Raw genomic sequence first — 25,964 nt, forward strand, 5'->3', positions numbered from 1 at the left:
CAGACAGATGGTGGCTTATTCAACCTTGGAAAGTCGTTTAATCCTACATACTGGCAAGGCCTGAGTGTAAAGAGAGACAGACACACAACCCTAATGGAATCTGAAGCAAAGATGTGATGAGTTCACTTACAAATTGCCTAGGACTGAGACTGCAGTAGAGTTGAACTGATATGGTTGTACACAAGGATTTGTGAACATACGAGTTCTGGTTGTTTTGAGCAACATCATAGACTAAAGAACATCGAGCAAAGTCAGCACTTGTTCTTTCAGCTAAAATTAAAATGGCATATTTGAAAAGCCACTGATGATTTGAATCGTTCACTTGGTTGAAACTTTGCTTAGGAGAAGTACCTGCTTCTCTTCAGGATTCTGATTACATTTTAAAAGTGAAGTATTCAGGTCTCATTTTCTCTGTCACAAACCATCAGATTTATAAACACCCCCCCACAACCACATTTATATTGCATTTATTTGCATAATACATACAAAGAAAATGGTGAAATACAATATTTTGCTGGCTAACAATAGAGACCAACAAACTAAACATTGGTAATCGATTAAAAATCCAGTTTGTTTTTTTAAAAATACTAATATGTTGGGGTTTTTTAATGTAAATTTTAAAGTCATAAAAACTCATATTTAGGTTCCAAATCAACTAAATCGTTGCACTGGCAGGAGCCAACACAATGACTCCTGCTAGTGCAACAGCGCTTTCCTTCCTCTCTGCCTCTCATGCCCTCCTCCAAATCGTCTCTTGGGGGTTGGGAGAAGTCCCAGAACAGCACATTGAGATGAGGCACATTGTTCCATCTGGGAAGCAGAAATGCTGATGGAACGATTGTATTAGCATGATGCTGAATTCCATCCTTAAAAACCTAACCAATAGTGAGAAAGTGTTAACCTTTTTATGATTATTGGAGCGATATTTTATAGAACAGAGTCCTCCTGTGTAGAAAGTCCTTCTAAAGGATGTCCAGCTTCTGAGTTGTCTTGAAAATGCATAATAATTACTCTTCTGATCACTGCAATAGTTGGTCAAGAGTTTGGAAATATTCGTGGCTGAGATTTCTTCTCTGTGTTTCCTTCTCAGAATATTTGCCATCACATGCTTGGTTCCAGAGTGCTCATATCCACTTGAACTGGTTTCAAAGGGATACTGTGATTCTCCAATGTCTGCCTTGGTAAGTAGAGCTGTGTGTGGTGTATCCACAGTCAACCTCCCACCTGATACAGAGACTCTTAAGTTTTGTTTTGAGTAGCTCTGTCATTCTTGATTGTTTTCCCCATCTTCTCCAACACTCTTACCCAACTTGGTGCCATCCAAATGTTTTGGACTACTATGCTGACTGGGGCTGATGGATGCAATAGCCCAAAACAGCTGTAGGGGAAGGTTGGTGGACACCAGACAGATGTCAATTCTCCCAAAACACCTCAAGATCAATAGTTTGAAAGGGTTTGCAAAGATTTTAAAATGTGGCTATTAGAATGATAATAAAGATAGTCTTTCGTACAATGAAAACTGAAATTAAAAATTAAAGTGGCCGATCAATATGCACATGCTGCCTCTTTCATTTTGTAGGCAATAGAAAAGGTTTTCATTTTGTAGACAGGCTAGACACAGCCTCCTCTTAGAGATTGTGTTTCAAAAAAGGCACATATTTCCTTGCCTGCATTCCTCTGGATATGAATAGCTAAGAGGTGCAGCACTTAGGAGAGGAGCCAGCTGTTTGCAGAAATGTCTTCTCTGCCTACAAGAGAGAGAAAGTTTCATGGCTCCTAGAAAAACTGACACAATTGTGTTTTCTCAGACATTTCTGCTGAAACAGTGAAGTCTACGTCAAACATATGTATCATCAATGATTCCTTCTCACCCCCAATATCAGCCAAGGACAATGGGAACACAAGTCAAACCACACATTTTTATATGCTAAATAAAGTCCAAAAGGTGGCCATAGGCATGTGAACTATTTGTCCTTTCAATACAAGTTCATATGCTCTTCTCTATAAAGCAGGTGTGGGAAACCTTTGGCTTTCCAGATGTTGCTGAACTGCAGCTCCCATCACCCCTGGCAATTCTCTATGCTTGCTAGGGCAGATGGGCATTGTAGTTCAACAACATCTGAATGGCCAAAGGTTCTCCACTGCTGTCATAAAGCAGGAGGTATTGTTGGGGGTATTGCCTGTCTCATGTTATTTTGACCAATGGGAGGGTCCGCTTGCCTCACATCAGGTGACCTGTCTTTACTCACACTTTCTGAAATGAAACCGTGTGGGTGAAGGCACATCCCACAAAGCAGTGACAATTGGCTGATCTTCAGCTGATTGTTTGTGCTTTGCAGATTGCTAAGCACAGCACTACCTGACCACTATCTGATGTCATAATAAGGCAGGTGAATGTGATTTGGCCTAAATGGCCGAGCAGCCTGGGTTCTCCACTGCTCCCATATTGTGTGAGGGTTGCTGGCTGACCATCTCTTTTGCGGGTTGATTCCAGGCTAATAGTCCAGAATGATCAGTTGACGTTTTATCAAAGGGAGCTAACAATGGGAAATGCTCCCCTGGTACCCATGAGTCTCTCTCTCTCTCTCTCTTGGAATGTGATGCAGTCAGAGCTTGGGGAAGGTAACATAGTGCAACACCCTCAAGCTTTGCTAGAAATTAGAGAAAAAACAGTTAAAAGGTGTTTTACCACTCAGATTTGGAGACAATGAGAGAGCCGAGAGTTTTCTACTTCAGGTTTAGCTGGAAATTAGGGTGCAAGTTTGTGGAACTGCAGAAGTTGCACTGTAGAATCTGATGCAGGTTGTGTTGTCTGCTTGCAGAAGTGTCTTTTCCTTCTTTTGCTCTGCTTTTACAAGTAAAGTAGATATGAGGAAGGCACCATAAGCCTCCAGTGCTCTTTTAATCAATGGCAGAGCCAGTATGGTATAGGGAACACAGAAGCAGCACCAAATTTGGTACTGAGCGCACAAGAATTCTGAGAACCACAGAACCACTAAAGAGGTCATCCAGGAAAAGTAAATCAAGCCCCATGTCACATTCTTGAACTAGGATCCCTGAACTGCAGAGTTGCACTGGCACTACAGGACTGAAAATAATTTCCTTATCCTGATCCCAGTCCTAATTTGGGGGAGAGAAGATTCAAGTGCAGCCCACAGACCTTTCCTGGCAAGCACATGCTGCCATTGGCTTGGATCCCAGGTTGCTCTGCTATTCATGCAGGGGCAGTGATTGCCACTCACACTGCAACCCCTCTTCATACCGAGGCTGATTCTGTCCCAAACCCAGGCCTGAATTGACTGAAATGGGTCAAGATAATGTGTTCCCTCCAGAACAGTCTTATAATCCAATATATATTCATCTTAATAATAGCAGTTTCCCAAGGATCCTGGGTGGTATTCAGTGTTAGTCCTACTCAGAGTAGATCCATTAAAGCTAATAAACATGACTAACATAGATTCATTAATTTCAGTGGGTTTACTCTGAGAAGCACTTAGCTGAATACAACCCACGGTCTCCAACTTAAAACAGAAAAACCAAATCAAATGTTTTGAGGCAAACCCCATTTTCAATAAAGCAGACAATATTCTACTCATTTCAAAGGATGGGTTGGGGAGAATAAATTCTAGGGATGTTTCCAACATATTTCTTGAAAATACATCATCTCTTCTGTCTCTGAATGTCCTTAATTTTGTTAAAAAATAACACTTTAAGCTTTTGGGCAGTTCTTCCTAAGAACCAGCATCTTACTGTTATTTTTCTTAGCATATCCTTTCATTATTAAAAGCTTGGTTCTGCAGCTGTCTTGCATACAGATCCTCCCTTTGAAGTCCCAATAGCTTCCAGCGCTGAGTGGACTGCAGAATTTGCCTCTGTGTGTTTTGGTTATGTAACAGATTAGATCACTATGAGCATAGTCGGATGATCTCAACAGAGTGGAAATGAGGGATTTGAGCAGGAGAAAGAACGAGATACAGCGTTTGTTTTAGTTTTATTTAAAAATGATTGCTACCCAAGATAGCAGCATGCCGTTGAATGCGAAAGTAACCACACCATAGCAAATGCTACCTTCCTTTCATTTTTATATTAGGAAAATGTTTCCCATGTGGCAAATAATAGGATTATTGGGAGTCAATCAAAGCAACACAAGGGACTAATGAAAGAAGAGGGGGGAAGATACATGGCTTTCTAAACATCATCAGAAATCTGTAGGTCTCTTTAGTTAAATATTTGGGAATGGGTGTCTAGTAAATTATTTGGTTAGCCACATAAATAAAACATTATCCTCATCCCTCTGAGTAAAATTCATGCTGCATCCAGTTTGGATACAAATATATAGTCTGATAATTTGTCAATAGCTAACATGTGCTGTGGAAGTTAAAGGTCAAGGCAGTGCAACATACACTCTTAAAAATGCCACTTCTACAGGAGACTAAGGGGCTGGTTAGCACAGTTGGTTAGAGCGTGGCCTGTATGGGCCATTGTACATACTTCGTACAGGAGATGAAACGAGTTTCAAGCACAACCTGCAAAGTTAAATGTGGGTAGCTTATATCCATTCCGCATCTGTCATATTTTTTCATATTCAGTATGCCTTAGTAGGCATGTACTTTTTGACTATAAAAGAATAGTGGTGTGGGTTTTTTTTTTAATAAAAAAACCCTCATTACATTTACGGTATATATGTCGACAGTGATCATTGTGCTAATTATGTTTATAAAGTTGGGGTCCAAGTCCAGTTGGCTCCTCTGCTACAGTAGGATACTTTTCCATTCTTACCCCTGCTGAGTTTTAGTATCTGGTAGCTGTTTCCATTTCACATAGCAAGCAAGTGGCATAATAGTATGCTGATTGTGCTGAATAATGGAAATGTATTCCCCATAGGATAAGTGACTTTGTGGCATACTACAGATGTAGCACTAAACTGTGACCCCCATCTGCACTCTACATTTTAAAGCAGCATCGTACCACTTTAAACAGTCAAAGCAGTGCAAGGTGGTAGCACACAAGCATGAAACTTATGTATGTATTACCAACTTAACCATAGCTTTGTATTACATCCATACCAGGCCTGTGTTTGTGCCAGCATGTGTATCTGCAAGAAATTATTGTCCTCATCAGAAAATAAAAAAGTGCAAGTTAGGAAGACAACCTTTTCTAAAGCACAGTTCAGTCCTGCTTTACCTTTTGCTACCTCTTATTGTGCTTGCGCAGAGATCTCAACAACATGCCCTTTTAAAATCTGCTTTTGGTTTTTCTTGGAGAGGTGTCATTTTTCGCTTCAAGAAGCTGAAAGTTCATCATGCGACTCAACAGATCAGTAAATGAAGTTCTCGAGTGTTACACACATGCAGTGCACACTTCAGACAAGCAGCTATCTTCTCCACTTCTGATAGCATTCAACTGAAATCTCAATTTTCATAATGTTTTAATGAAGAATGAAAAGTTGCCTTAATGTGGATGAGTAAGCCATTCCTCAAGTCATCAAAGAAGGGGAAAATAATAATTAGAAGTCATGCCTGAAAGACTATCTGGTGTAGTTTAATGGCAGGTTGGCATTTTCTTCCCGCCCCTCAAATCATGCCAGGGGAAAATTGCTGATGAGTCATGATATGCTGTAAGTGCTGCAATGAGGGGGGCATGTCAGAGTATGATTCATAAATAATTGCTGGTAGGGATGAAAAAGTCGACCAATATCCTATAAAACAGGGAGACCTGTCACAAAAGCTTAATCTACCTATAGTCAGGGGATAAATTAATGACCAGTATGGATGTCACTTTAATTTTGCTCCTGCAACGTGTTTACCACAATGCAGTTACACTGGGTACTTCCAAAACAATTTAACAGGAATTCAGTACTGAACTGTCTGGGGCTTTGTTGCTTAATAAGATGAATCTCAAACTTTTTTTGTAATTATGCTGAACAGCAGTTAGTAACTTTGCAGGCTTACTCATTTGCAACTAATGATTTGATTTAATAAAATATAGTAAATCTAGACAACAACCAGGACATTTTGCTAGCATTTCCTATGCCACAATTTGGAAGTGTGTATAAGCAAAGCAAACTTTATAGTCTGCAAACTATACAAGGCAAAGGACAATAGCGAGTCTCCACAAATCAAAATAATTTCTGTTTGAATTAAGGCTTTCAAAAAGCATTTGACAAAGTCCCTTTCATCGAAGGCTCTTGAGTAGACGTGGCAGACATGGGATGACAGCTCTTCCTATGAATCAATAACTGATTAAGAAAAGGAAGCAGAGAATAGGAATATCTGGACTGTTCTCAGTTAAGTCACAGTGTAAGTTATCCTGAACATAGGTGCAAACTCCCTTGGAACCGTGGGTGCTTGAGCACCCACAAAATCCCCCATGAAGGTGCTGGGCACCCACAAATTTTGGTGCCATGGCCATGAACGCTGCATGGCACCCATAGCCCCGGGCACCCACAGTTGTGGGGCCAAGCTGGCACTCCTGATCCTGAATATGTAGTATTGCGGGTGGTGCTGTGGTCTAAACCACTGAGCCTCTTGGGCTTGCTGATTGGAAGGTTGTTGGTTCAAATCCCCGTGACGGGGTGAGCTCCTGTTGCTCTGTCCCAGCTTCTGCCAACCTTGCATTTCAAAAGCATGCCAGTGCAAGTAGATAAATAGGTATGGTGGGAAGGTAAATGGCATTTCTGTGCGCTCTGGCACTTGTCACGGTCCTCCATACACCAGTGGCGGTTTAGTCATACTGGCCACATGACCCGGAAAGCTGTCTGTGGACAAATGCCGGCTTCCTTGGCCTGAAAGCGAGATGAGTGCTCAACCCCATAGTCACCTTTGAATGGACTTAACTGTCCAGGGGTCCTTTACCTTTTTACCTTTTTATTGTTGGAAGAACATAAAAAGTATCTTGCTATAGTAGACCAAGACTCCTCTATACCTATTCCCTTCTGATTTTGATCCACATCTCTTTCCTGCTTTCTATTAAACTGGATTCTAGGAAAGGGGTGGCCACCAAGCGATTTCAAATGGCCCTGGAAGATTTCAACAGTTTGGTGACAGTGGTGCCCTTTTTTATTTTTAATGTATCGGTCCACTTTGTGTCTGCAGTGCATTAGAGCAGCAGGTGAATAAGATCTTCCTCACCTTGCCTTGTTTCAAGGCATTCTATGGGGCTTTTCATACAGTTCCAATGGAGCTGCTGCTTCCAGATCACTAAGCAATGATCAGCAGCACTCGGGTAGCATTGGAGGTTTCTGATGTTAACCTGAGTACCAGCGATAAATTCTATGGAAGCAGAGCTTCTATTGGTAACCACAGGAGAAACCCCATGGACCACCTTGAAGCAATAAGCCAGGCAAGAAAAATTGACTTTGCTGGAAGCTGCTACTTCAAAGGGCCCTGCGGCAGCAGTTCCCAAGGCCTTCCCTCATCCCTGCCATCAAGAAAGGTAAAAGGCAAGGGAAGCTGCCTGCAGTTGAATGTGCCTGCTATATACACGATCTACACGATCGTGCAAACCTCTTTGTGTGTTGTGAAAGAAAGGGAGGGAGGGAGAGAGAGAGATTGTCCGCGGCAATTTTGGCAGCACCCATATTTTGACCATACTCACTGTACATTGTAGACTCTTGAGGTTACAGTGGGGCAATGTGGTCCTCTGGCTGAAAAGGTTTCTAGGGAATGCAGAATGCTGTCATGATTCAAGTTTTCTCTTTCACCCAGCAAGAGATTCCTGCTCATTGTCGACCCAAATATGACAAATATTGCGAATCTAGTAATCTAATAGCTTCTACCTTCATTTGGCCTTAATGTGGAGGTTTTTTTTAATGTCAGGAGGAGGCTTGATTAATTTATCTGGGTTTGATATGGGTAACATTTAAAACAGTCAAATAAGTTTGGTAGTCCGTTCATTTTTATTGCAGCTCCCTTTGCAGCAATTTACCTCATGGAGCAGAGAAATAGAGTTTGTCAGAATTATTTCCAGATACTTAATTTACTGTGGAATTACTTAATGCCTGTGTTTTTAAAAATACATTCAAACCAATTATAGGCAGATATTTAGTTATAGTCAGTATATTTATTTACATGAACACATTACCTGCGCTTTAGCTTTGTATGCAAGTTTTACCTTTTCATTTCATGTATTTTTGTATTAGGTGGTTTTAAAATTTTACTTGCAAACCACACAGATAACTTTAAAAAACAAAAACAAAACTGGGTATTGAAAGTAAATTTATAAAACATACTTCCTCCGTAAACAATTCAGAAACTCTTATCTTGGGTGGATTGATTTTAAATTGTTTTCTAAGTTACAAAGAGTTAAATATGCGTGCTGAAATTTAGCAGCACTGCAGATACTTCTGACAACAGTGGCTATAACCTACTAGATGTCCTCTGTATAAGCACCAATGTGACTTTGGGGACTGCTGAGACTCAGTCTGTTGCGACTGGCATCAGTTGCCACAGGCAAGTAATCACAAGAAACTGACCTTGGCGAAAGCACATTTTACACTTCAGTGCTGTTCGACTGTGTGTGTGTGTGTGTGTGTGTGTGAGAGAGAGAGAGAGAGAGAGAGAGAGAGAGAGAACAATATGAATAAAAAGAAGGCAAAAGCATTATCACAATTTTCAGAAATTTCAGAGGTACAGTATATGCACAAATATAGACTAAACCTCTGGATGCCCAATTTTATTTCAATTTAATTTTTATGTCAATTCTCCTGGAAATACGTATCAAAAAGTGCTATACGAAATAACTATATATTTTTAAACAGAAAAACATGAGTGGCTGCTTTTAAAATATACCTCTCAAGGAGTGTGCAAAACAACTAACCGAGCTTCTTTCTATTCCTCACTGTGCATTGTTACCAGAAATAACAAATTCAAAAACAATATGTATGATTTTAAAAAAAGACCTTTTATAACGTAATTTTAAAATGCCTTCGTTGTGGTCCCAGTTTAAACTTTTTGCTGCAACTATGAATGCTGTGCACTGTGATGGTGTCTTCTGCACTGCAACATGTGCTCAGTTGCCACTAATTAAGAACTTGATGGAGAACTTTATCACAACCCTTGATGCAAAAGGCACACATTTTCTCTGTGTTCTTTTCAACTTGCATATACAATGGCTTGAGGCCTTGAACTGCACAGTTTGTCCAGTCAGAAACAATGTTTTTCAGGGACATTGATGACCTAGGGCAGATAAGCTGACAGGCACTGTGCCGGAGGCACAACCTGCAGAATTTGGACTGCCATGTGGTAACTTATAAGATACCTTTTACAGTTTTCAACACTGGATGGCTCAAGTAAAAAACCCAGTTTAGTTTATACTTCAGATGCACATTTGTTTCTTAGAAATATTATTTAAGATTATGAACAACTTACTTATCCCAGTGTCCAAGACGCAGGCTGGTTTGCATACCCTCCAACATGTTGCCCAGAAAACTTAGACACACATCTTTTGGGACACACTCCTGCACAAGTCATGTGATGTGACCCATGAGATATTGTGCCCCCAAACATCTTTCAGGCCGTGGTGCCCAAAACACACATTTTGGGCACCGTGTACTGGAGAACACAGCCCCCCAAAATAGGATGTCCCGATTTACCATAATTGGGGCATTCAGAGATTACCTGTTTGTCTCCAGGCCCAGTTCAAAGCACTGAGGATGACCTTTATAAATAGCATCGGTCCAGGAAACCTCAGGGGCTGCCTTCTTCCTACCAGCCTTCCTGCTCCAGAAGATTTGACAGAAGCTTGTCTCTTTGTCTTCTTGATGGTGCAGGCTTGGCTGATAAGAGCTAGGGAAAAGACCTCCTTTGTGGCTTCACTCAATTTACAGCACTCTTTGATTCCCCAGTGGTGTTTTACTGTATAACAAAAACATTTTAGTTTAGGCAGATGTTTTATCAGCTAGGCAGGTTTTTATCCAATGCTTTTCTTATAGACTCACTGCTGCAGTTTATATATACCATTGTATTTTATGGTTGCTTTGAATTCTTGATAGCCACTCTGAGTGGTGCATAGGCAGGATATACCAATTCAAAATAAATAAATAATAAAATAATAAAATTATTGGGCATCTAAATGAGTGAAAATTAGCTTTTTAGCAGGGAAGAGGCAGAGACTAAACTCACTTGCCCTCCTACATGCTGATTTTAGGCATTTTAAGAAGAGCTTTTGCATATGCAACCCTGGCTGCTGGATTAGGGAAACCTGTGTGCAGTGCCTATTTACATGTACAATACCCAATTCAGCTAAGGATATACACTGGAAGCCTGCTTCCACATTCAAATTTCCCCCAGCTGGATCGAAGCAGACCAAAGCCGTGTTTCAATTCCTGAAGCTCTCCACCCATGCAAATTGGCTGATTTCAACCACATAGTTCCAAATTGTAATCACCACTGCTTGCTTCCAACTTAATGTGTTCAGGATTATGATGCAGGACAAAAAAGGTTCTGGAAGTTGGAACAATAGGTATAACCAATTAGTAAGTCAAGTTGCCTTCCTACTGGCAAAGTATTGATCCTTAAGTGGATGCCTTAGTATATGCAAACAAATCATGTTTATTTAAATTTTCTATGCTGCCTTTCTGCCTTTCTCTTCAGCTATAATGTGGTTTCACTAATTCCCATTTCTCAATCATTTGGGAGAGAGAGAATTTCTGTTAGTAACTACAAGTGCCTCACTTCTTTTTAAGACTTCATACTTTTCTCCATAGATTATAAACTTTAATGAGTGGTCTTAAGAGTGTAGGAGGATGAATCTTACAAGCAAGCTGTTCATGTATATATTGTTAATACACGATGAGAACAGATTACTGAGAAGCAATTCAGATACCAACACAATAGTCTGCCTTGTCCTCAAAAGTGGTAATTTCTACAACATTTTGATTCACCCATTCCCCCCGCCCCTTACCAGATGCATGAATTACTCTTTTCAACAATATGTAGCATCTGCTAATGTTCTGTGTTGCTTTCACACTGTGGTACAATATCGAGACAGCAACATGGACATGTCTGATTCATTATTATCACGGAGATGGAACAGGCACAGTTGCCCTGCTGTAGTCCTGGTCATTGTTCTTTGGCATACTTTGGAGAGGTGGTCCTCCACCTTGGGCTGTGCACACACCATACTTTAAAGCATATTCCCCCTCCCAAAGAATCCTGGAAACTATAGTTTGTCAAGGGTGCTGGAAATAGTAGCTCTCAAAAGTAAACTACAGTAAACTTCCAGAATTCTTTTTTGGGGGGGCGGGTGGGTTATGCTGAAAATGTGTTTTAAGTGAATGGTCTTCACTTAATCTCCAGTCTTAAATCAGTGGTGTATTTTTAAGAACTACTTAATATTTCAGCCACATAAAACCATCTCTGCCATAAATGTTTACTTTTCATTCCCCCCCCCCCCGACTCCAATGATACTGATGAAGGAATACTTTTGGATATGAATCTCCTCCTCAAGCCTCCAGGAGATTCTAGAACCATCTGTACTGGGTGCACGTTAGAGATTTTTAAAGAGCTGAGATGCGCTCTGGTAAAGGTGTTATTGCCCATAGGCAGAACTATTCCCTGGTGAAAAGTGAAAACCCTTTTTTAAAAGCTGGTATTTTTCAGTAAGCTTTTTTTAATTTTATGGTTAATTTTATCTTTTGTGTTTCTTTTGTGACATCACTGTACACTACTTAGAAATGGCAGCGTTAAGTGGTATAGTTGCCCTGGGCCTCCACCTGTGTAGTTGCAGTAGATGTAAATGTCATGGGCATCTATTAAATAGTGCCTATGAGGGTAACTTTATCTACCAAGCACAATAGATGCCAATTTCCAAAACCAAAGAACCATAGTTTTTCTCTCTTGTTGAGATTCATTTTCAAATTATTGGGACTCATCAAGACCATTACAGAATGCACATACAAATTTATCACCTGCGTAGCCTCACCTGCTTCCAGTGATGGAGAGAAGTAAAGTTGAGTGTCCTTAGCATACTAATGACACCTTCCTCTGAACCCTCAGATGATCTTGCTCAGCAATTTTACACAGATGTTAAAGAGCACGAGGGATAAGATGGAATCTTGCAGGACCTCACAGCTAAAGTGTTTCTCACAGCAATTGTAATGCATGAAACTTCACTTAGTTGTTTATCCGGCAAGGAAATACAGTAGAGGTTGGAACTTGAGTGCAAATACTGGCAGATCGGGGTGAATAACATATGAGAGCATGGAGACTCTTAAAATGAAGTGGATCATTAAAAACACCTCTGGAGGTGACCACTTGAATTTAAGTAGGACTGTACCTTTTAATTCAGACACTTTCCTTGAAGAGGGTCAAGCAAGTGTTAAGCCAGAGATTTAACAGACATTTGAAATGCAGAGGAAAATGGAAGCTGACTAAAGTTAGGGCCATTGCCCCACTGAACTGTAAAAGGAATGCTAACGATGACAGATTTTTTCTGGAAAGACCTTAAGTGAAGGAAGTTTAATTTCCGTTGTCAGTAGAAAAGCCTTTGGAAAGACAACCAGCAGTGTGCCATTTTTGTCACAACCTGAAATGTCAATGGAAAAAGTTTTGGAACAGATTGGTAGAATAAACAGCAAGAACACATGAGAGCCAAATGTTCATCTAGCTTTTTGTTTTATTGACTTCAATTATTTTGCAACATAGATCTGAGAATTTTAAAGTCATTCCCATGTCAGATTGCTGAAACTCTAGAATGTATCCTGAATGCCATGCTCAGCTACAAAAGGGTGTATATTTTGAGACTTGAAAGTACAGTGGTACCTCAGGTTAAGTACTTAATTCGTTCCGGAGGTCCGTACTTAACCTGAAACTGTTCTTAACCTGAAGCACCACTTTAGCTAATGGGGCCTCCTGCTGCTGCCGCACCGCCAGAGCACAATTTCTGTTCTCATCCTGAAGCAAAGTTCTTAACCTGAAGCACTATTTCTGGGTTAGCAGAGTCTGTAACCTGAAGCGTATGTAACCTGAAGCGTATGTAACCCGAGGTACCACTGTATATACAAAGTAAAAGACAAACAACAACACAAAAACAGTAAAGTGCCTTCAGTAGTGTGGTCAACATGGGTGGGTCACACTAAAGGGAAAGCCTGCATGAGTAAGAAAGTTTTTAACAAGTGTCTAAAGCATAGCACCATAGATGCTTGCCACGTGTCCAATGGGAAGGAATTCCATCAAATAGGTGCAATAGTGTTAAAACTTCTGCTCTGGGTGGCCATGAGGTAGGTCTCAGTGACATATGGCACAGTCAGAAGAGCATCTCCGAAAAACCACAGTGAGTAAGGGGTACAGGTGGAATAAGGCAGTTTCTCAAATAGCTTGTTCCCAGGTTGTTTATAGCTTTATATACTATCAGTTTTACCTTTAGCCTGGGCGAGTACCATAATGGGAGCCTGTGCAGTTCTTTCAACAAGGGACATAGGCTGACACTAAGATTCAGTCGGTAGTCTGGCTGCTGCACTGTGCCCTAGCTGCAGCTTCTGGACCAGTCTCAAGGGTAGCCTCACACACGGTACATTACAGTAACAAGTCTTAGGGATTGCCAGTGCCCAGATTGCTGGAATACCTGTGAATTTTATTTACCAGAATGCGTTGACTGTGCTATTTGCTCAAACTGTTACTGATATGATTATAGTTTTACTGATATAATTATATTGATTGTAATGTTAATTTTTAATGCTGCTGCTGCTAGTTGCTTTCAGCTCAGTATTCCTGTTGGAAATGTAGAATACAAATACAAATTAAAATAAAACAAGATCAGATTGGAAAAGGAAGAATTTTCTTCCAAAGATCAGTTTGTATGTCTGTTATAATAATGACAGAATACGCAATACTAAGAAAACATTCAAAAATGTCTAAATTAGAGATCCCAAAGGCATAGTATGTGAGAGGTCTGCACTGCAATCCAAGAAAAATTCATATTTTTCAATACTTCCAATGAAAGGGGGGTGGGAAGGAATGTTCCATAAAGATAAATAATAATAATAATAATAATAATAATAATAATAATACTACAGTGGTACCTCTGGTTACGTACTTAATTTGTTCCGGAGGTCCATTCTTAACCTGAAACTGTTCTTAACCTGAAACACCACTTTAGCTAAGGGGGTCTCCTGCTGCCGCCGTGCTGCCACCGCCTGATTTCTGTTCTCATCCTGAAGCAAAGTTCTTAACCCGAGGTACTATTTCTGGGTTAGGGAGTCCGTAACCTGAAGTGTATGTATGTAAGTGTATGTAAGTGTATTATTATTATTATTATTATTATTATATTTATACCCCGCCCATCTGGCTGGGTTGCCCCAGCCATTCTGGGCGGCTTCCAACAAAATATTAAAATACAATAGTCTGTTAAACATTAAAAGCTTCCCTAAACAGGGCTGCCTTCAGATGTCTTCTAAAAGTCTTTTTCTCTTTGACATCTGGTGGGAGGGCGTTCCACAGGGTGGGTGCAACTACCGAGAAGGCCCTCTACCTGGTTCCTTGTAACTTGGCTTCTCGCAGCAAGGGAACCACCAGAAGGCCCTCGGCGCTGGAATTGGTATTGAATGCAGGAACACAAAGTTGTAGGAGTGTGAGGTTGTTTAAGAACATGGTCACTTTGTCCATGCATGCTTAATCAAAATAAAGGACTATAGGAGATTGAATTGATGACACATAACATAGTGCGTTATGACCTTCCTCCAGCTTCCAAACAGCAGCAGTAAATGGCTAATGTTTATCAAAGTTGTAGAAGAACACCTGTAATTCATAAAACATACTTTATAAGACCATTAGTGACTGTAGATGGATTTTATGTAAAATAAACTTTCCTGGAAATTTTGGTGTTCAGACCACAATTCTGCACATATGTTAGCATAATAAAATTTTTGGATGGGAAGGTACTTCGGTGGTAATGTAGTCTGACCATCACCACCCTGCTCCATGTAGGAAATCCTAGACAGATAACTCTCCAGTCTTTGCATCAATTTATCCAGCGAAGAGAGAGAGAGCCATCTACTACCCAGGGCAGTCTGTTCTATGGTCAACAAGCAAATGTTCTGCTAACGTTGAGCAAAAATCTGCTTCCTTGAAATTTTTACCTATCACACATAGACACAAATATATGCAGTTTATGATAAACACTATTTTAAAATAATGAACTTCCAGCTTGGCTAAGATTAAAAGAGTCAGGAGTTTGGACATTACCCCCCCCACCCCAAATGAATGAATGAATGAATGAGATCCTTCTGCCATATCACAAACTGCTTTTGAAAGACACCCCCTTTTTTTTCTTCAAAAGGGGTTTGTGTGTGACTTTGGATGAACTGCTGTTTGAAAAACAGAATCACAAAGCTTCTTTAGACAAGTGTAACTAGTTATGTGGTTCTTTGGATCTTGGCCAAATTGCATCCTCTCATTTTAGTTCATTGGGTTGAATAACATTCATTATGTAGATTCATTATCCTTCTATATGTAACAATAGCATATCTAAATGGCCCACTTATGTTTTGCAACTTGTTCAGATATGAACATTCTAGCTTGCTTGAATTGGTATCTGGGATCATGTTCCCAGAATTGTCTTCGAACAAATTGCACAGGTAACACATTAGGACAAAATGTTTTCATTTGTGTGGGTTCTTTGTAATCATTCCAAAAGCCATCCCATGGATGCAATATGCTGTGTTGGATCTGGACCAGACTCTGACTGCCATCCTAGGCAAATTAATAGAAACTGTACTTACAAGCAGATTGGTTGAGCTTATGCAGAAATATGATATAGTGGGGAAAGGGTGCTATTAGTTTTCTTAAATGTAACTCATGCCTCGTATGGCACTGTGGTCTAAACCACTGAGCCTCTTGGGCTTGCCGGTCGGAAGGTTGATGGTTTGAATCCCCATGATGGAGTGAGCTCCCGTTGCTCTGTCCCAGCTCCTGCCAACCTAGCAGTTCGAAAGCATGCCAATGCAAGTAGATAAATAGGTACCACTGCGGCAGGAAGATAAACAGTGTTTCCGTGTGCTCTGGTTTCCATCACGGTGTCCCATTGCACCAGAAGCGGTTTAGTCATGTTGGCCACATGACCCGGAAAGCTGTCCGTGGACAAACGCCGGCCTGAAAGCGAGATGAGCGCTGCAACCACATAGTCGCCTTTGACTGGACTTAACCGTCCAGGGGTCTTTTACTTTTTTACCTTTTTATTGTTGGAAGAACATAAAAAGTACCATGCTGTATTAGACCAAGATTCATATAGTCAAACATTCCTCTATACCTGTTCCATTCTGATTTTGATCCGCATCTCTTTGCTGCTTTCTATTAGCTGGATTCTAGGAAAGGGGTGGCCACCAAGCAATTTCAAATGGCCCTGGAAAACTTCAACAGTTTTGTAATATGGCAGCTACTTTGAGATCTTGTATAGAATGTCCTGGGAGATTGAAGTGTTCACCTACTGGTTTCTCTGTCTTGTGATTCCTACACCAAAGGATAAATGGACATAAATCTGACATCAGGAATTTCAGAAATAGACTGGAAAGAGAAGTTACTGAATTGCAACTTATTACCAAATTTAAAACCATGGAGAGACCTGGTCTGAATAGAGACATTGGATTCTTATCTCATTATACGTGATAACGCTATTTTTAGCCATCTCACCCCTTGCTTTTTCCTGTAAGACCAATTGCAGTCGTTAACAGTCGTCAACAGGTTTACCACACCTATCAGCCAATCACCCATTCCCACCACCCTTCTGAGTAATAGGCCTCCCCACCGTCTCACTATATATAAGGGTCTGGTGACTTCTGTTTCAGTATATCTGAAGAAGTGTGCATGCACACGAAAGCTCATACCAATATCAAACTTAGTTAAGTCTCTAAGGTGCTACTGGAAGGAATTTTTAAATTTTGTTTTGACTACGGCAGTCCAACACGGCTACCTACCTGTAATCAGATCTTATGTCAATTGGGGTTTTTTGCAGATTGCCATTGCTCCTATTGAGCTTTAGAGAGTGGGTTTTCATAGGGAAAGCTCTGGAGCGGGGGGCGGGGGAGGGCATTCAGAGATGACGCTTTAAAGTGCAGACCGTGCCTGGAAAGAGCAGAGGAAAAGTAAGTATGAATAAACCCTAAAAGATCTCTTAGCAGAAATAAGAACCGTTTTGGAATCTCTGAAGCTGACCACCTAAAGATGCTGGAGAATGCCGATGAAAACAGAAAAAGGAGCAGAAATTGTTGGTGTTCACTTGTTCATCCCATCTCACAAACAAAAATCAATCTGCTCATATTTGCTGTCGCTGCTTCTTTCAGTCTGCAAGTGATACAAAATTGATTACATTTCCCTCCATTTGTGTTGTATTTCCTCTGCATAAAAACAAATGGGGTGGAATAACATGGCAATATAATGTAATTTGTGAAATTAATTACAGTGGTACCTCAGGTTACATATGCTTCAGGTTACAGATGCTTCAGGTTACAGACTCCGCTAACCCAGAAATAGTGCTTCAGGTTAAGAACAGTTTCAGGTTAAGAACGGACCTCCGGAACGAATTAAGTACTTAACCTGAGGTACCACTGTAGATGAATTACATAAATCTTTTGGTCTACAACTGCCATCATCATTCATCATGGTTAATTATTATTATTATTACATTTATATCCCAGCTTTACTACAAGGAGCTCAAGGTGGAAACATGGTTATCCTCACAACAACCCTGTGAGTTAGGCTAGGCTGAGAAACAGTGACTGGCTCAAGGCTACCCAGTAAACTTCATGGCTAAATAGGGATTTGAATCCTGGCCTCCCAAGTCCTTGTCCAACCTTCTAATCACTACAAGTGAATGGCTACACAATTCTGTTGACGTTGAACCCTTCAACCCAGTGGTTCCAGTATTTTTGCTTTTCAGGGGCATTCAATACGGCACTGCAGAAAGCAATGCATGCCAAAACAAGGCTGTGGCACCCAGCTATTTCTGGACCAGGCTGGTAATTAGCATGCCATTGGTAATTCCCTGCTGTCTCGAGCACTGTGCTTGGTTCCTTATTCCAATACAGAGTGTTGGGAGACGGGGTTTATCTTGTTTGGAAATGTGGCTTTGTCAAGACCTCCAAAATGTCACTGTGAGATTAATCGCTTTCCCAGCAAAAGTTCAACAGACCTGGTATTTCCATTGCAATTGTTGATTTTAAGTAGGGTGTTCTTTGGAGCAAAGCTGCAGCTTGATAGACTGGAGCTTAATGATACTTCATTTCAAAGAAGGATGTGCTATCACCTAGAGCAGGAACGACTGATATGGTGTTGGGGGAGAAGGTGATTAAGGAGCAAAGACTCTTGTTTCATTAAAGGATCTTGCACTTTTCTTATCTGTTTCTAGCTTTAGCTTCCTATTTTTGTCTCTCTAGACAGATGTTCCAGTTAATAAATCTGCCTTCACAGAGGTGATTTTTATTTTATTTATTTATTTTTTACTTAGCCCAGTAGAGTTTCTATTAACCCCAAGTATTTTCTCTTTGCTCGGTGACTGAAAGAGCTCTGGTGCAGCTAAGCGCACCACAGCTGTTTCATGTTCTATGTATTTCTCCACAAAAATGCCAGTGGGGGGTGGGGGGAATGCCAGTTCATAATTTCTAGCAATAAAACCAGGGGAAAAGTAAAGTATTTGAGTAGGAATAAAATATCTAGGTGTCTGTTTTGATATTAGCTGGTGGGGAAAATCCTCTCCTTTAACACCCAGCCTACATTTTAACTGGATATGAATGGTCACACTCCTCCACATATTTGCAGTCATGTGGAGTGGGAGACCTGGGACACCCGCCCGGGACTCCCTCAGCAGTCCCCCTGCCCCACCATCCATGGGTTTGGGAAACATCTGCAAAGGGAAGCCTGCTGCACACACATAGGCTCACCCTGTTATTTGGAGTCCTGACCAGTGACTGAGGTGGAATCCAGACACACATATAAAACAGCTTTGAAAATGCTTTTTTTTTTATAAAAAAAAAAAAACGTTTTAAAAAATACATTGAATTTTCCATAAGGCTCGCCATCTAGTGTCACATTGTATATTGCACTTAAACCACACTTAAAACTTTTTATTTGCAGCTGTATAGCTGACTCCTGAGAGAGCCTATGACAGAAGTAGCCAGCACAATGTTTCGAAGATGTTGTTGAACTATCAACCCCAGCCATTGGACATACTGGCTGGGGCACATGGCACTCAGAGTCAACAATGCATGGAGGGCACCACAGTGGCATATGTGCCTCCAGCAAGCTTCAGTGCATGGATGACCAGTGGGTGGGAGCTAGTGGGAGGTACGATTGCAGGAGCTGGCCATGCAATGACAATTTGTAACCTGTGGAAAGCCAAGTTTGGCAGCAGCTGTTAAGGTGCTGCTATGGGAACCTTGGGGTTATGGCATGGATAAATAACTCTGGTGAATCCAGAGGAAACTAACATTCACTGCTAGGGTAGCCATACGTTCGGAATTTCCTCGACATAGCTGGTATTCAGCCCTTGTAAACTGTCCGGGCCCATGTCGACCGTGTTGATTTTCACAAGTTTTATTAAAAATAGCTCATAATCTCTCTTTTTTTGGGGGGGGGGAAAGATTTTACACAAAAAGCTCTGGATTTTTACTTTTTGAAATATGGCAACCCTTTTCACTGTACCTGTGGTGATTACTGAAAGTTAGAGGGGGGGAACACATCTCTGTTATTTGTACCTTTTGTACAGTGGCAGTAAAAGCAACAGGGAATGTGAATTTTCAAGGGGTTAAGAAGTCTCTCTCCTACTTCAAATTGCAGCCTAAGTGGTTCCGTTTTGTAAAGCAAAAAGACATCTGGAATTAGAACTTAACAAGCACACTATTTCCTTATTTCTTCCCTGGGTAAACTGGGAAGCGCTATATACTCATGTCTCTACAAATACAGTTGTCATTGGTAACACAGGGAGATGACTGCCTCTTTTAAAATGGTGCCAAGGTGCATCTATGCTGGGATGCAGTGCGTTGTGATAGGCTGGATGGGAAGAATTGCTACCAATACACAGACACATACCCTGCCCAGGAACCCAGCCTCCCTTTCTGGGAAGTGGGTACAAAAGGGACAATTTATAGTAGCACCTTCACAGGCCACTAAAACCTGTTGCAGTGAAGAAAAAATAATCTCTTCTAATCACCCTGACCTCTGAGGAATGGCAGAACTGAGGAGCATTTAACCAAGAAGCTTTCCCAATGGAATTTCTCCTTAATTTCTTTCTGGTATATATAATGCACCAATTTACTAATATTGTAATTTCCCCAGTATTCTGCCCCTATAAAAATTAGTATGTAGAATTCTTAAGAGTTGTGGATGGAGGATGAGGGATAATGTATTTTATGGTGCTGTAAGCAGTGCTTTTTTCTGGAGGGATGCAGGGGGACGCAAACCCCGAAACATTTTGTGAATCTAAGTTTGGCCTCATTGAGGGGCAGTTTTTCAGTAGGAAAATGAGAGTACCCCTGAATATTTATTTCAGGGAAAAAAGCACTGGCTGTAAGTATAAGGCTCCCATCACATGTGTATAAGGTTCATATCATATTTATATATTATAATCTTTTTATTTTTTTTTAATCACTGATTCAATCACTATCAACAGAAATTTTATCTCCATGAACTCAGCCTCTGAATTAGAAATGAAATAAGCCTGTAACTTCTTATATTGTGTTGTTGTCAATACTTGCTCTTCCAGGATCATCAACAAAGAGAAAAAACTACAGGATATGTACATATTTTGTCTGAGAGAAGCCCTCTATTTCCTGCTTTTGCATACACAAACATATCCTGCAACTATTTAAAGTTGTAAAGAGGCCACACACTTAGTGAGGCTCTTGTGAACCAGATGATAGAGTTCATCAGTCAGAGGTGCAATATGGCAAGGGTTTCCTTCTGTCTTGAGTGTTGGAATGTACCATTATTTGTATTCTAAAAATGCTTATTATTTAGGTATGGTATTTGTCCCCCCCCATCTTAAGCTTTAAATTCTTTTTTGTTTCCTTTTTGCACTAGAGAAAAACTTAATAGAGAATTAATATGCCTTTGTTTAGAGGTATCCTGCCCCACCCTGCATCAGTTGTAATTGGATCAACAGATCTTCAAAATACACTAAGATCCAATGGGCAGAGAATAGTGGACAGTTTTTGAACCTAAGAGACTTGTATTTTGAATCCTTAATGGGAAACTTTGGACAAGCTTTGAACAAGCAACTATCCCTTACAGTCAATTTCCTGTCAGCAAAATGGGAAAATTTGGTCCAGAGAATTGAGTAAAGGTCTGTGATAGCATTCTGTTCCTGAAACTTAGCTGCTGCAGGGCTCGCCATGATCTGGATTAGTAACCCATATGTGCACCATTTGGTAGGAGTGTACTGTTACCATAAAGCACCAATGTAGCAGCAAGCAAAGGCTATAGCAGCCAAGTCAGCTGCTTGTGGCTGGAAAGCCAAACAGGATGTTTGTGACTGTTGCCATGGGAACAAAGGGGCAGTCCATTCTGTACTGAGCACCGGATGTTAGCTCAGTGTGTGTGTCATATGACCCGTACTGGAAGTACATGGGTGGAGTTTATTCTTACTGCTGTGGAGTGCAGACATGTTTTCTCTGTACTGATGTAAGAGACAGAAATAAAGAATGTAAATAGATTTCTGTCTGCTTCTTTCCCCTCCCTGGGGATACCAAAGGGGAGAGAGAGGAAACGGTGTGTTCTTCTCACATCTGGGAAGAATCGCCGAGACCTCGCCTGCTTATCTGCCGGGAGTAGCAGCGGGGAGGTCGACAAGGAATATCTGCCGGTGCCTCCGTTGTGGCACATTCCTCTGACCCAGGCAGAATTCCAACAACAATATAAATCATAACAACCACCAAGATCTGGCAAAAGGAAGTCAGGAGTTGAATTGTTATATTACTGGACTTTGCAAAGAAAAGCAGTGATCATCCAACACCCGCTGCCCAAAAATATGTTTAAATATGTTTTCATTAGTTCATTGTAACTCATATAGGTTGGAATTGTATGCCGCTCCATGGAAAACATGGAGGTTAATAGCAACGAAACATGCACATGCAAAGGCATCCTTCTTCTCCCATTTATCTTCTCAAAAACCTTCTTTTTTAGAATTGTGTAGTAGCATTAAGAATTACTTTCCTCACTGTCCAAAAATCTTTCAACTGTTGCAGAGTCTGATAATGCCACATATAAGGAAAGCAAGCATGAACGAGCAATTCTGTCATATGTTTCTGGTTAGCATATTATTTTGTAATGCACCTTTTAATTTTTTCCTCCTTTTCCTGGATCAGGTATTGGCTTTCAGACTGTTCTATTTCTCTTTATAGTTTTGAGTTTTCTTCAAACAGGCAAAGTTGCTGCAGTTTCTTCAATTTCTTGTAAAAGAATTCAATGGAATTGTAACTTTTACATTATGAGCTGTTGATTTCATATCTGATAACCAGAAATGTCATTTCTGCCCAGCACAGTTTGAAGTGCTGCATTTTGTTTTGACAGGAACTTTTGATTTTAACATTACAATGGCAAAAACATAAGGATAGCTAGAAGTAAGAAATATTTGAAGGGAGTTTTGTTTTGCCAATGACACATTGAAGGGAATGGCCATGGAAGTCAAGCAGCAAGAGTTTTGACATAAGGTTTGAATAATGAAGGTCTTTCAATTTGCCTAGCCTACCCCTTTGAATGGATTTTTTAAGTTTGATTGATTTTTTAAGACTTTCATGTGGATCTGTCCCAAGGCCTGCCTAACCAACTTGTATCCTTTTCCTGCTGGCTAGGAATGGAGGAGAAATTTTGTTTGGTGTGCATTTAAAGCCAAATCTATCAAACTCACAACTTCCAAAAGATTATGAATACCAAAACATATCTATCCTTTGAATTTTTCACTTTTCTGCAATTTTGCAATTCCTTTATCCAAACAATAGTTTATAAAAATGCAGATATTAGGGGATATTGTGCAAAGAAATGGAGGTATGGGTAAAAAATGGGGAGGCCCAGCCAGATGGGCGGGGTATAAATAATAAATTATTATTATTATTATTATTATTATTATTATTATTATTATTATTATTGGAGAAAACTGTATGCAAAAAAATGTGAACATTAGTCAAAACTGTATTTAAATCGTGTTTATTAAGAAAAAATCACACAAAAATGCTGATGAATTTTCAAGAGGATTTTTAAAAAAGCAGAATGCAGCAAAATGTGGAGAGCTGATTTAAGATGGAAAAAAATGAGAAACTAAGAAAGCCAGATTGACAGATACTTCCGTCTCTGCTGCTAGTCTCTGCTAGCATTCCAGCTGCTGTCACTTTGACTACCTATGTTCCAAAACACAGACCATCCTTTATTAAGGCTACATAAAATAAATAAAATATTCTTGTATTTACCCTTCAAAATCCTTGAAGATCCTTGTGTTGTCTTATAGCAGTGAGTTGAGAACCATCAGATGCATAGTTTGACATTACTATATTGCACTCAGTTGTTATGAAATCACTTAATTTATTATTTTATATGACAGTATCATTGTAGGAATAGTTAATGTCTTTTAGGGTGCAATCCTTTGCAATTAGTTGGGAGTGAGTCTGAGTAGAACACAGCAGGACTTGTTCCACAGTATCAACATTTTAAAGAGTGGGGGCATTGTTTCCAAGCTATGTATTTAAGAATGGGGCTGTTTCATCAATGACCAGCTAAAACAGCTCAGAAGACATTATTTCCCTCTGTGGAAATGAATGTCCCAAGGATGATTGATTAGAAAAGGGGTCTCAGAAACGTACGCACTACTTGAACAGAGTAGCCACATTCAACTTGGATCTACTTCCTCTTTGATTGAGGCCGGACACTAATTGGGGCAACACTCTCCCAGCACCTCACCCTTATTCTCTGAACCAAAACCCCCTTCCTTGTGGAATGGTCAAGGCAATAGAGTGGGAGTGGCTGACCTGTGGCCTTCCAGAGGTAGTTGGACCCCAAATTCTATCATACATGACCATTGGGCATGCTTGAATAAGGTAAATGGGAGTACAGCAGCATCAAGAGGTCACAGATTCTCAGCCCTGCAATAGTGTGCCTATAAAGGCCTTCACGCTAGTTAAATCTCATAATCCCTGGCACATAGATTTCACCTGGTCCTTTTGAAATGAAGCTTCTTTTTTTTTTTAAAGTTTCTCCTTTTTTGCAAGTTGAATTTACAGTTGTTTTGGCTTGTGTCCTTTCCACAGGATGCCTGTTAGCCTGGGCTGACAGTGTGGTTTGTACATGAGATGCATTCAATTTTTTGGATCAGTGACCAGTATCCCCTTTGTTGATATCTTATGTAAGAGGATATATGATTCTTACTGATGTGCCATAAAGTGTCTCACCCTTTTGCCTTTTAGAGTCTTAAGATACGAAGGAGAGAGGTTATTCTTTGATTGAAATGATGAATGTGTCTTAAAAGCATGTGCATATGTCTCACCATTCCAACCTCCACCTCTTTTGCACTGCTTTCTAGATAATTAGGAAAGGTTTTCTGAAGTTCTTTCTAGCACAGCACTGCCACTGCACATGTCTGTATACTTGTAAATGCCAGTAGGTTTGAATCACAGCAAATTCTTTATTTTGGCTTAGCTGTAGGTAGTAAATTTAAATTGCAAGTTACCTTGATGTGAAGCAGTGTGGGTGAGAATCTGTTGCACTTGTACTCCCTGGGGTTGTTTCATTGAAGTTAGCCGAGTTTACACTAGGGAGATCATCAACTTTGTGACTCAGTTCTGTTTGGGAAGTGAATCAGTGTGAGTTTATATAATATTTAATAGGACTTTGATAATATCCTGTAGGCCTTGCTGAATGAAGACGTTATCAGGAGATTCTGGAAATGTTCTTATTGTTCAGCCATTTTGATAATCTCTCTTTGAATCATCCAAATATTGCTTTGTTTTCTGTTAGTTGTGACTTCAAATTCATATAACCTTTGCTTATGAATGTAGAGAAACTCTAGCACTTTTTCTGATCTAAGTACCATGTGTATTAAGGAAGGATAAAGTGTTATAAGCTGAATTAATCCAACTCATCACATAGGAAGCTGCCATTCTCCAGGTCAGAGTATTCTCTACTCTGACTGTCAGCTGCTCTCTAGGTAAAGTTATTTCACACCACCTATTTCTTGGTTTTTTTTTTATATCTAGAGCTGCCAGCAATTGAAGCCGGGACCATCTGAATGTGGTCTACCACTGAGCTATGATTACCTGGAATCTTCGCTGTGGCAGCTGCAGACAGATGGTCCATCTTCAAGATGCATGGAAAAATGGGGCACAATAGAGGACATAGAGAGAAGGGGGAGCTGGTTAGTTTGCAACCCTGTCTACCATCTCAGGATTGAGTCTACTCTTTAGAGCACTGCAGTTGGTTGTGCAGAGAAACATACAATACGTACGCTATATACAGGAGTACCTGCAGTCTGTACTTTGCATTGGAGAGGGTTCCAGCCCCTGACTGGTTTTTAAAATCAAGTATGAAGTAAAACACATAAACACCTGTACTGTCAGCTGCCCTTTGGCCTCTGCTGTTGTGTGGTTTTAGCACTGCTGTTTAACATGGAATCCTAGAAATGTAGCATACCATTTGAACTCAGTTTTGATGACTGAAGGGTAAGGTAAAGGGACCCCTGACAGTTAGGTCCAGTTGTGGACGACTCTGGGGTTGTGGCGCTCATCTCACTTTACTGGCAGAGGGAGCCGGCGTACAGCTTCCGGTTTGTGTGGCCAGCATGACTAAGCCACTTTTGGTGAACCAAAGCAGCGCACGGAAATGCCGGTTACCTTCCTGCCGGAGTGGTACCTATTTACTTACTTGCACTGAATGCTTTCGAACTACTAGGTTGGCAGGTTGTCAAGGTTGACTGAGGGGTAGGGCTGTGTAATAAACCACCATATCATTGAATACCCAGCAAGGCCCTCTGCCACCGCAGATATATACCGTGAT

General features: G+C 40.5%; 1 protein-coding gene across 5 annotated transcripts in view; it reads left to right on the forward strand.

Moving 5' to 3' along the window:
- Nucleotides 1–25,964, forward strand: part of LDLRAD4 (low density lipoprotein receptor class A domain containing 4) — a 261,071-nt gene that overhangs the window by 49,481 nt on the left and 185,626 nt on the right. For all 5 annotated transcript variants that reach the window (XM_081919355.1, XM_081919354.1, XM_081919353.1 and 2 more), the window contains exon 2: nt 1,091–1,181. The gene's annotated coding sequence lies outside the window, so the exon portion shown is untranslated. The remainder of the gene's footprint in view (nt 1–1,090; nt 1,182–25,964) is intronic.

Source organism: Podarcis melisellensis (genome assembly GCF_964234715.1).
Source record: "Podarcis melisellensis genome assembly, chromosome: 7".
Taxonomy (NCBI): domain Eukaryota; kingdom Metazoa; phylum Chordata; class Lepidosauria; order Squamata; family Lacertidae; genus Podarcis; species Podarcis melisellensis.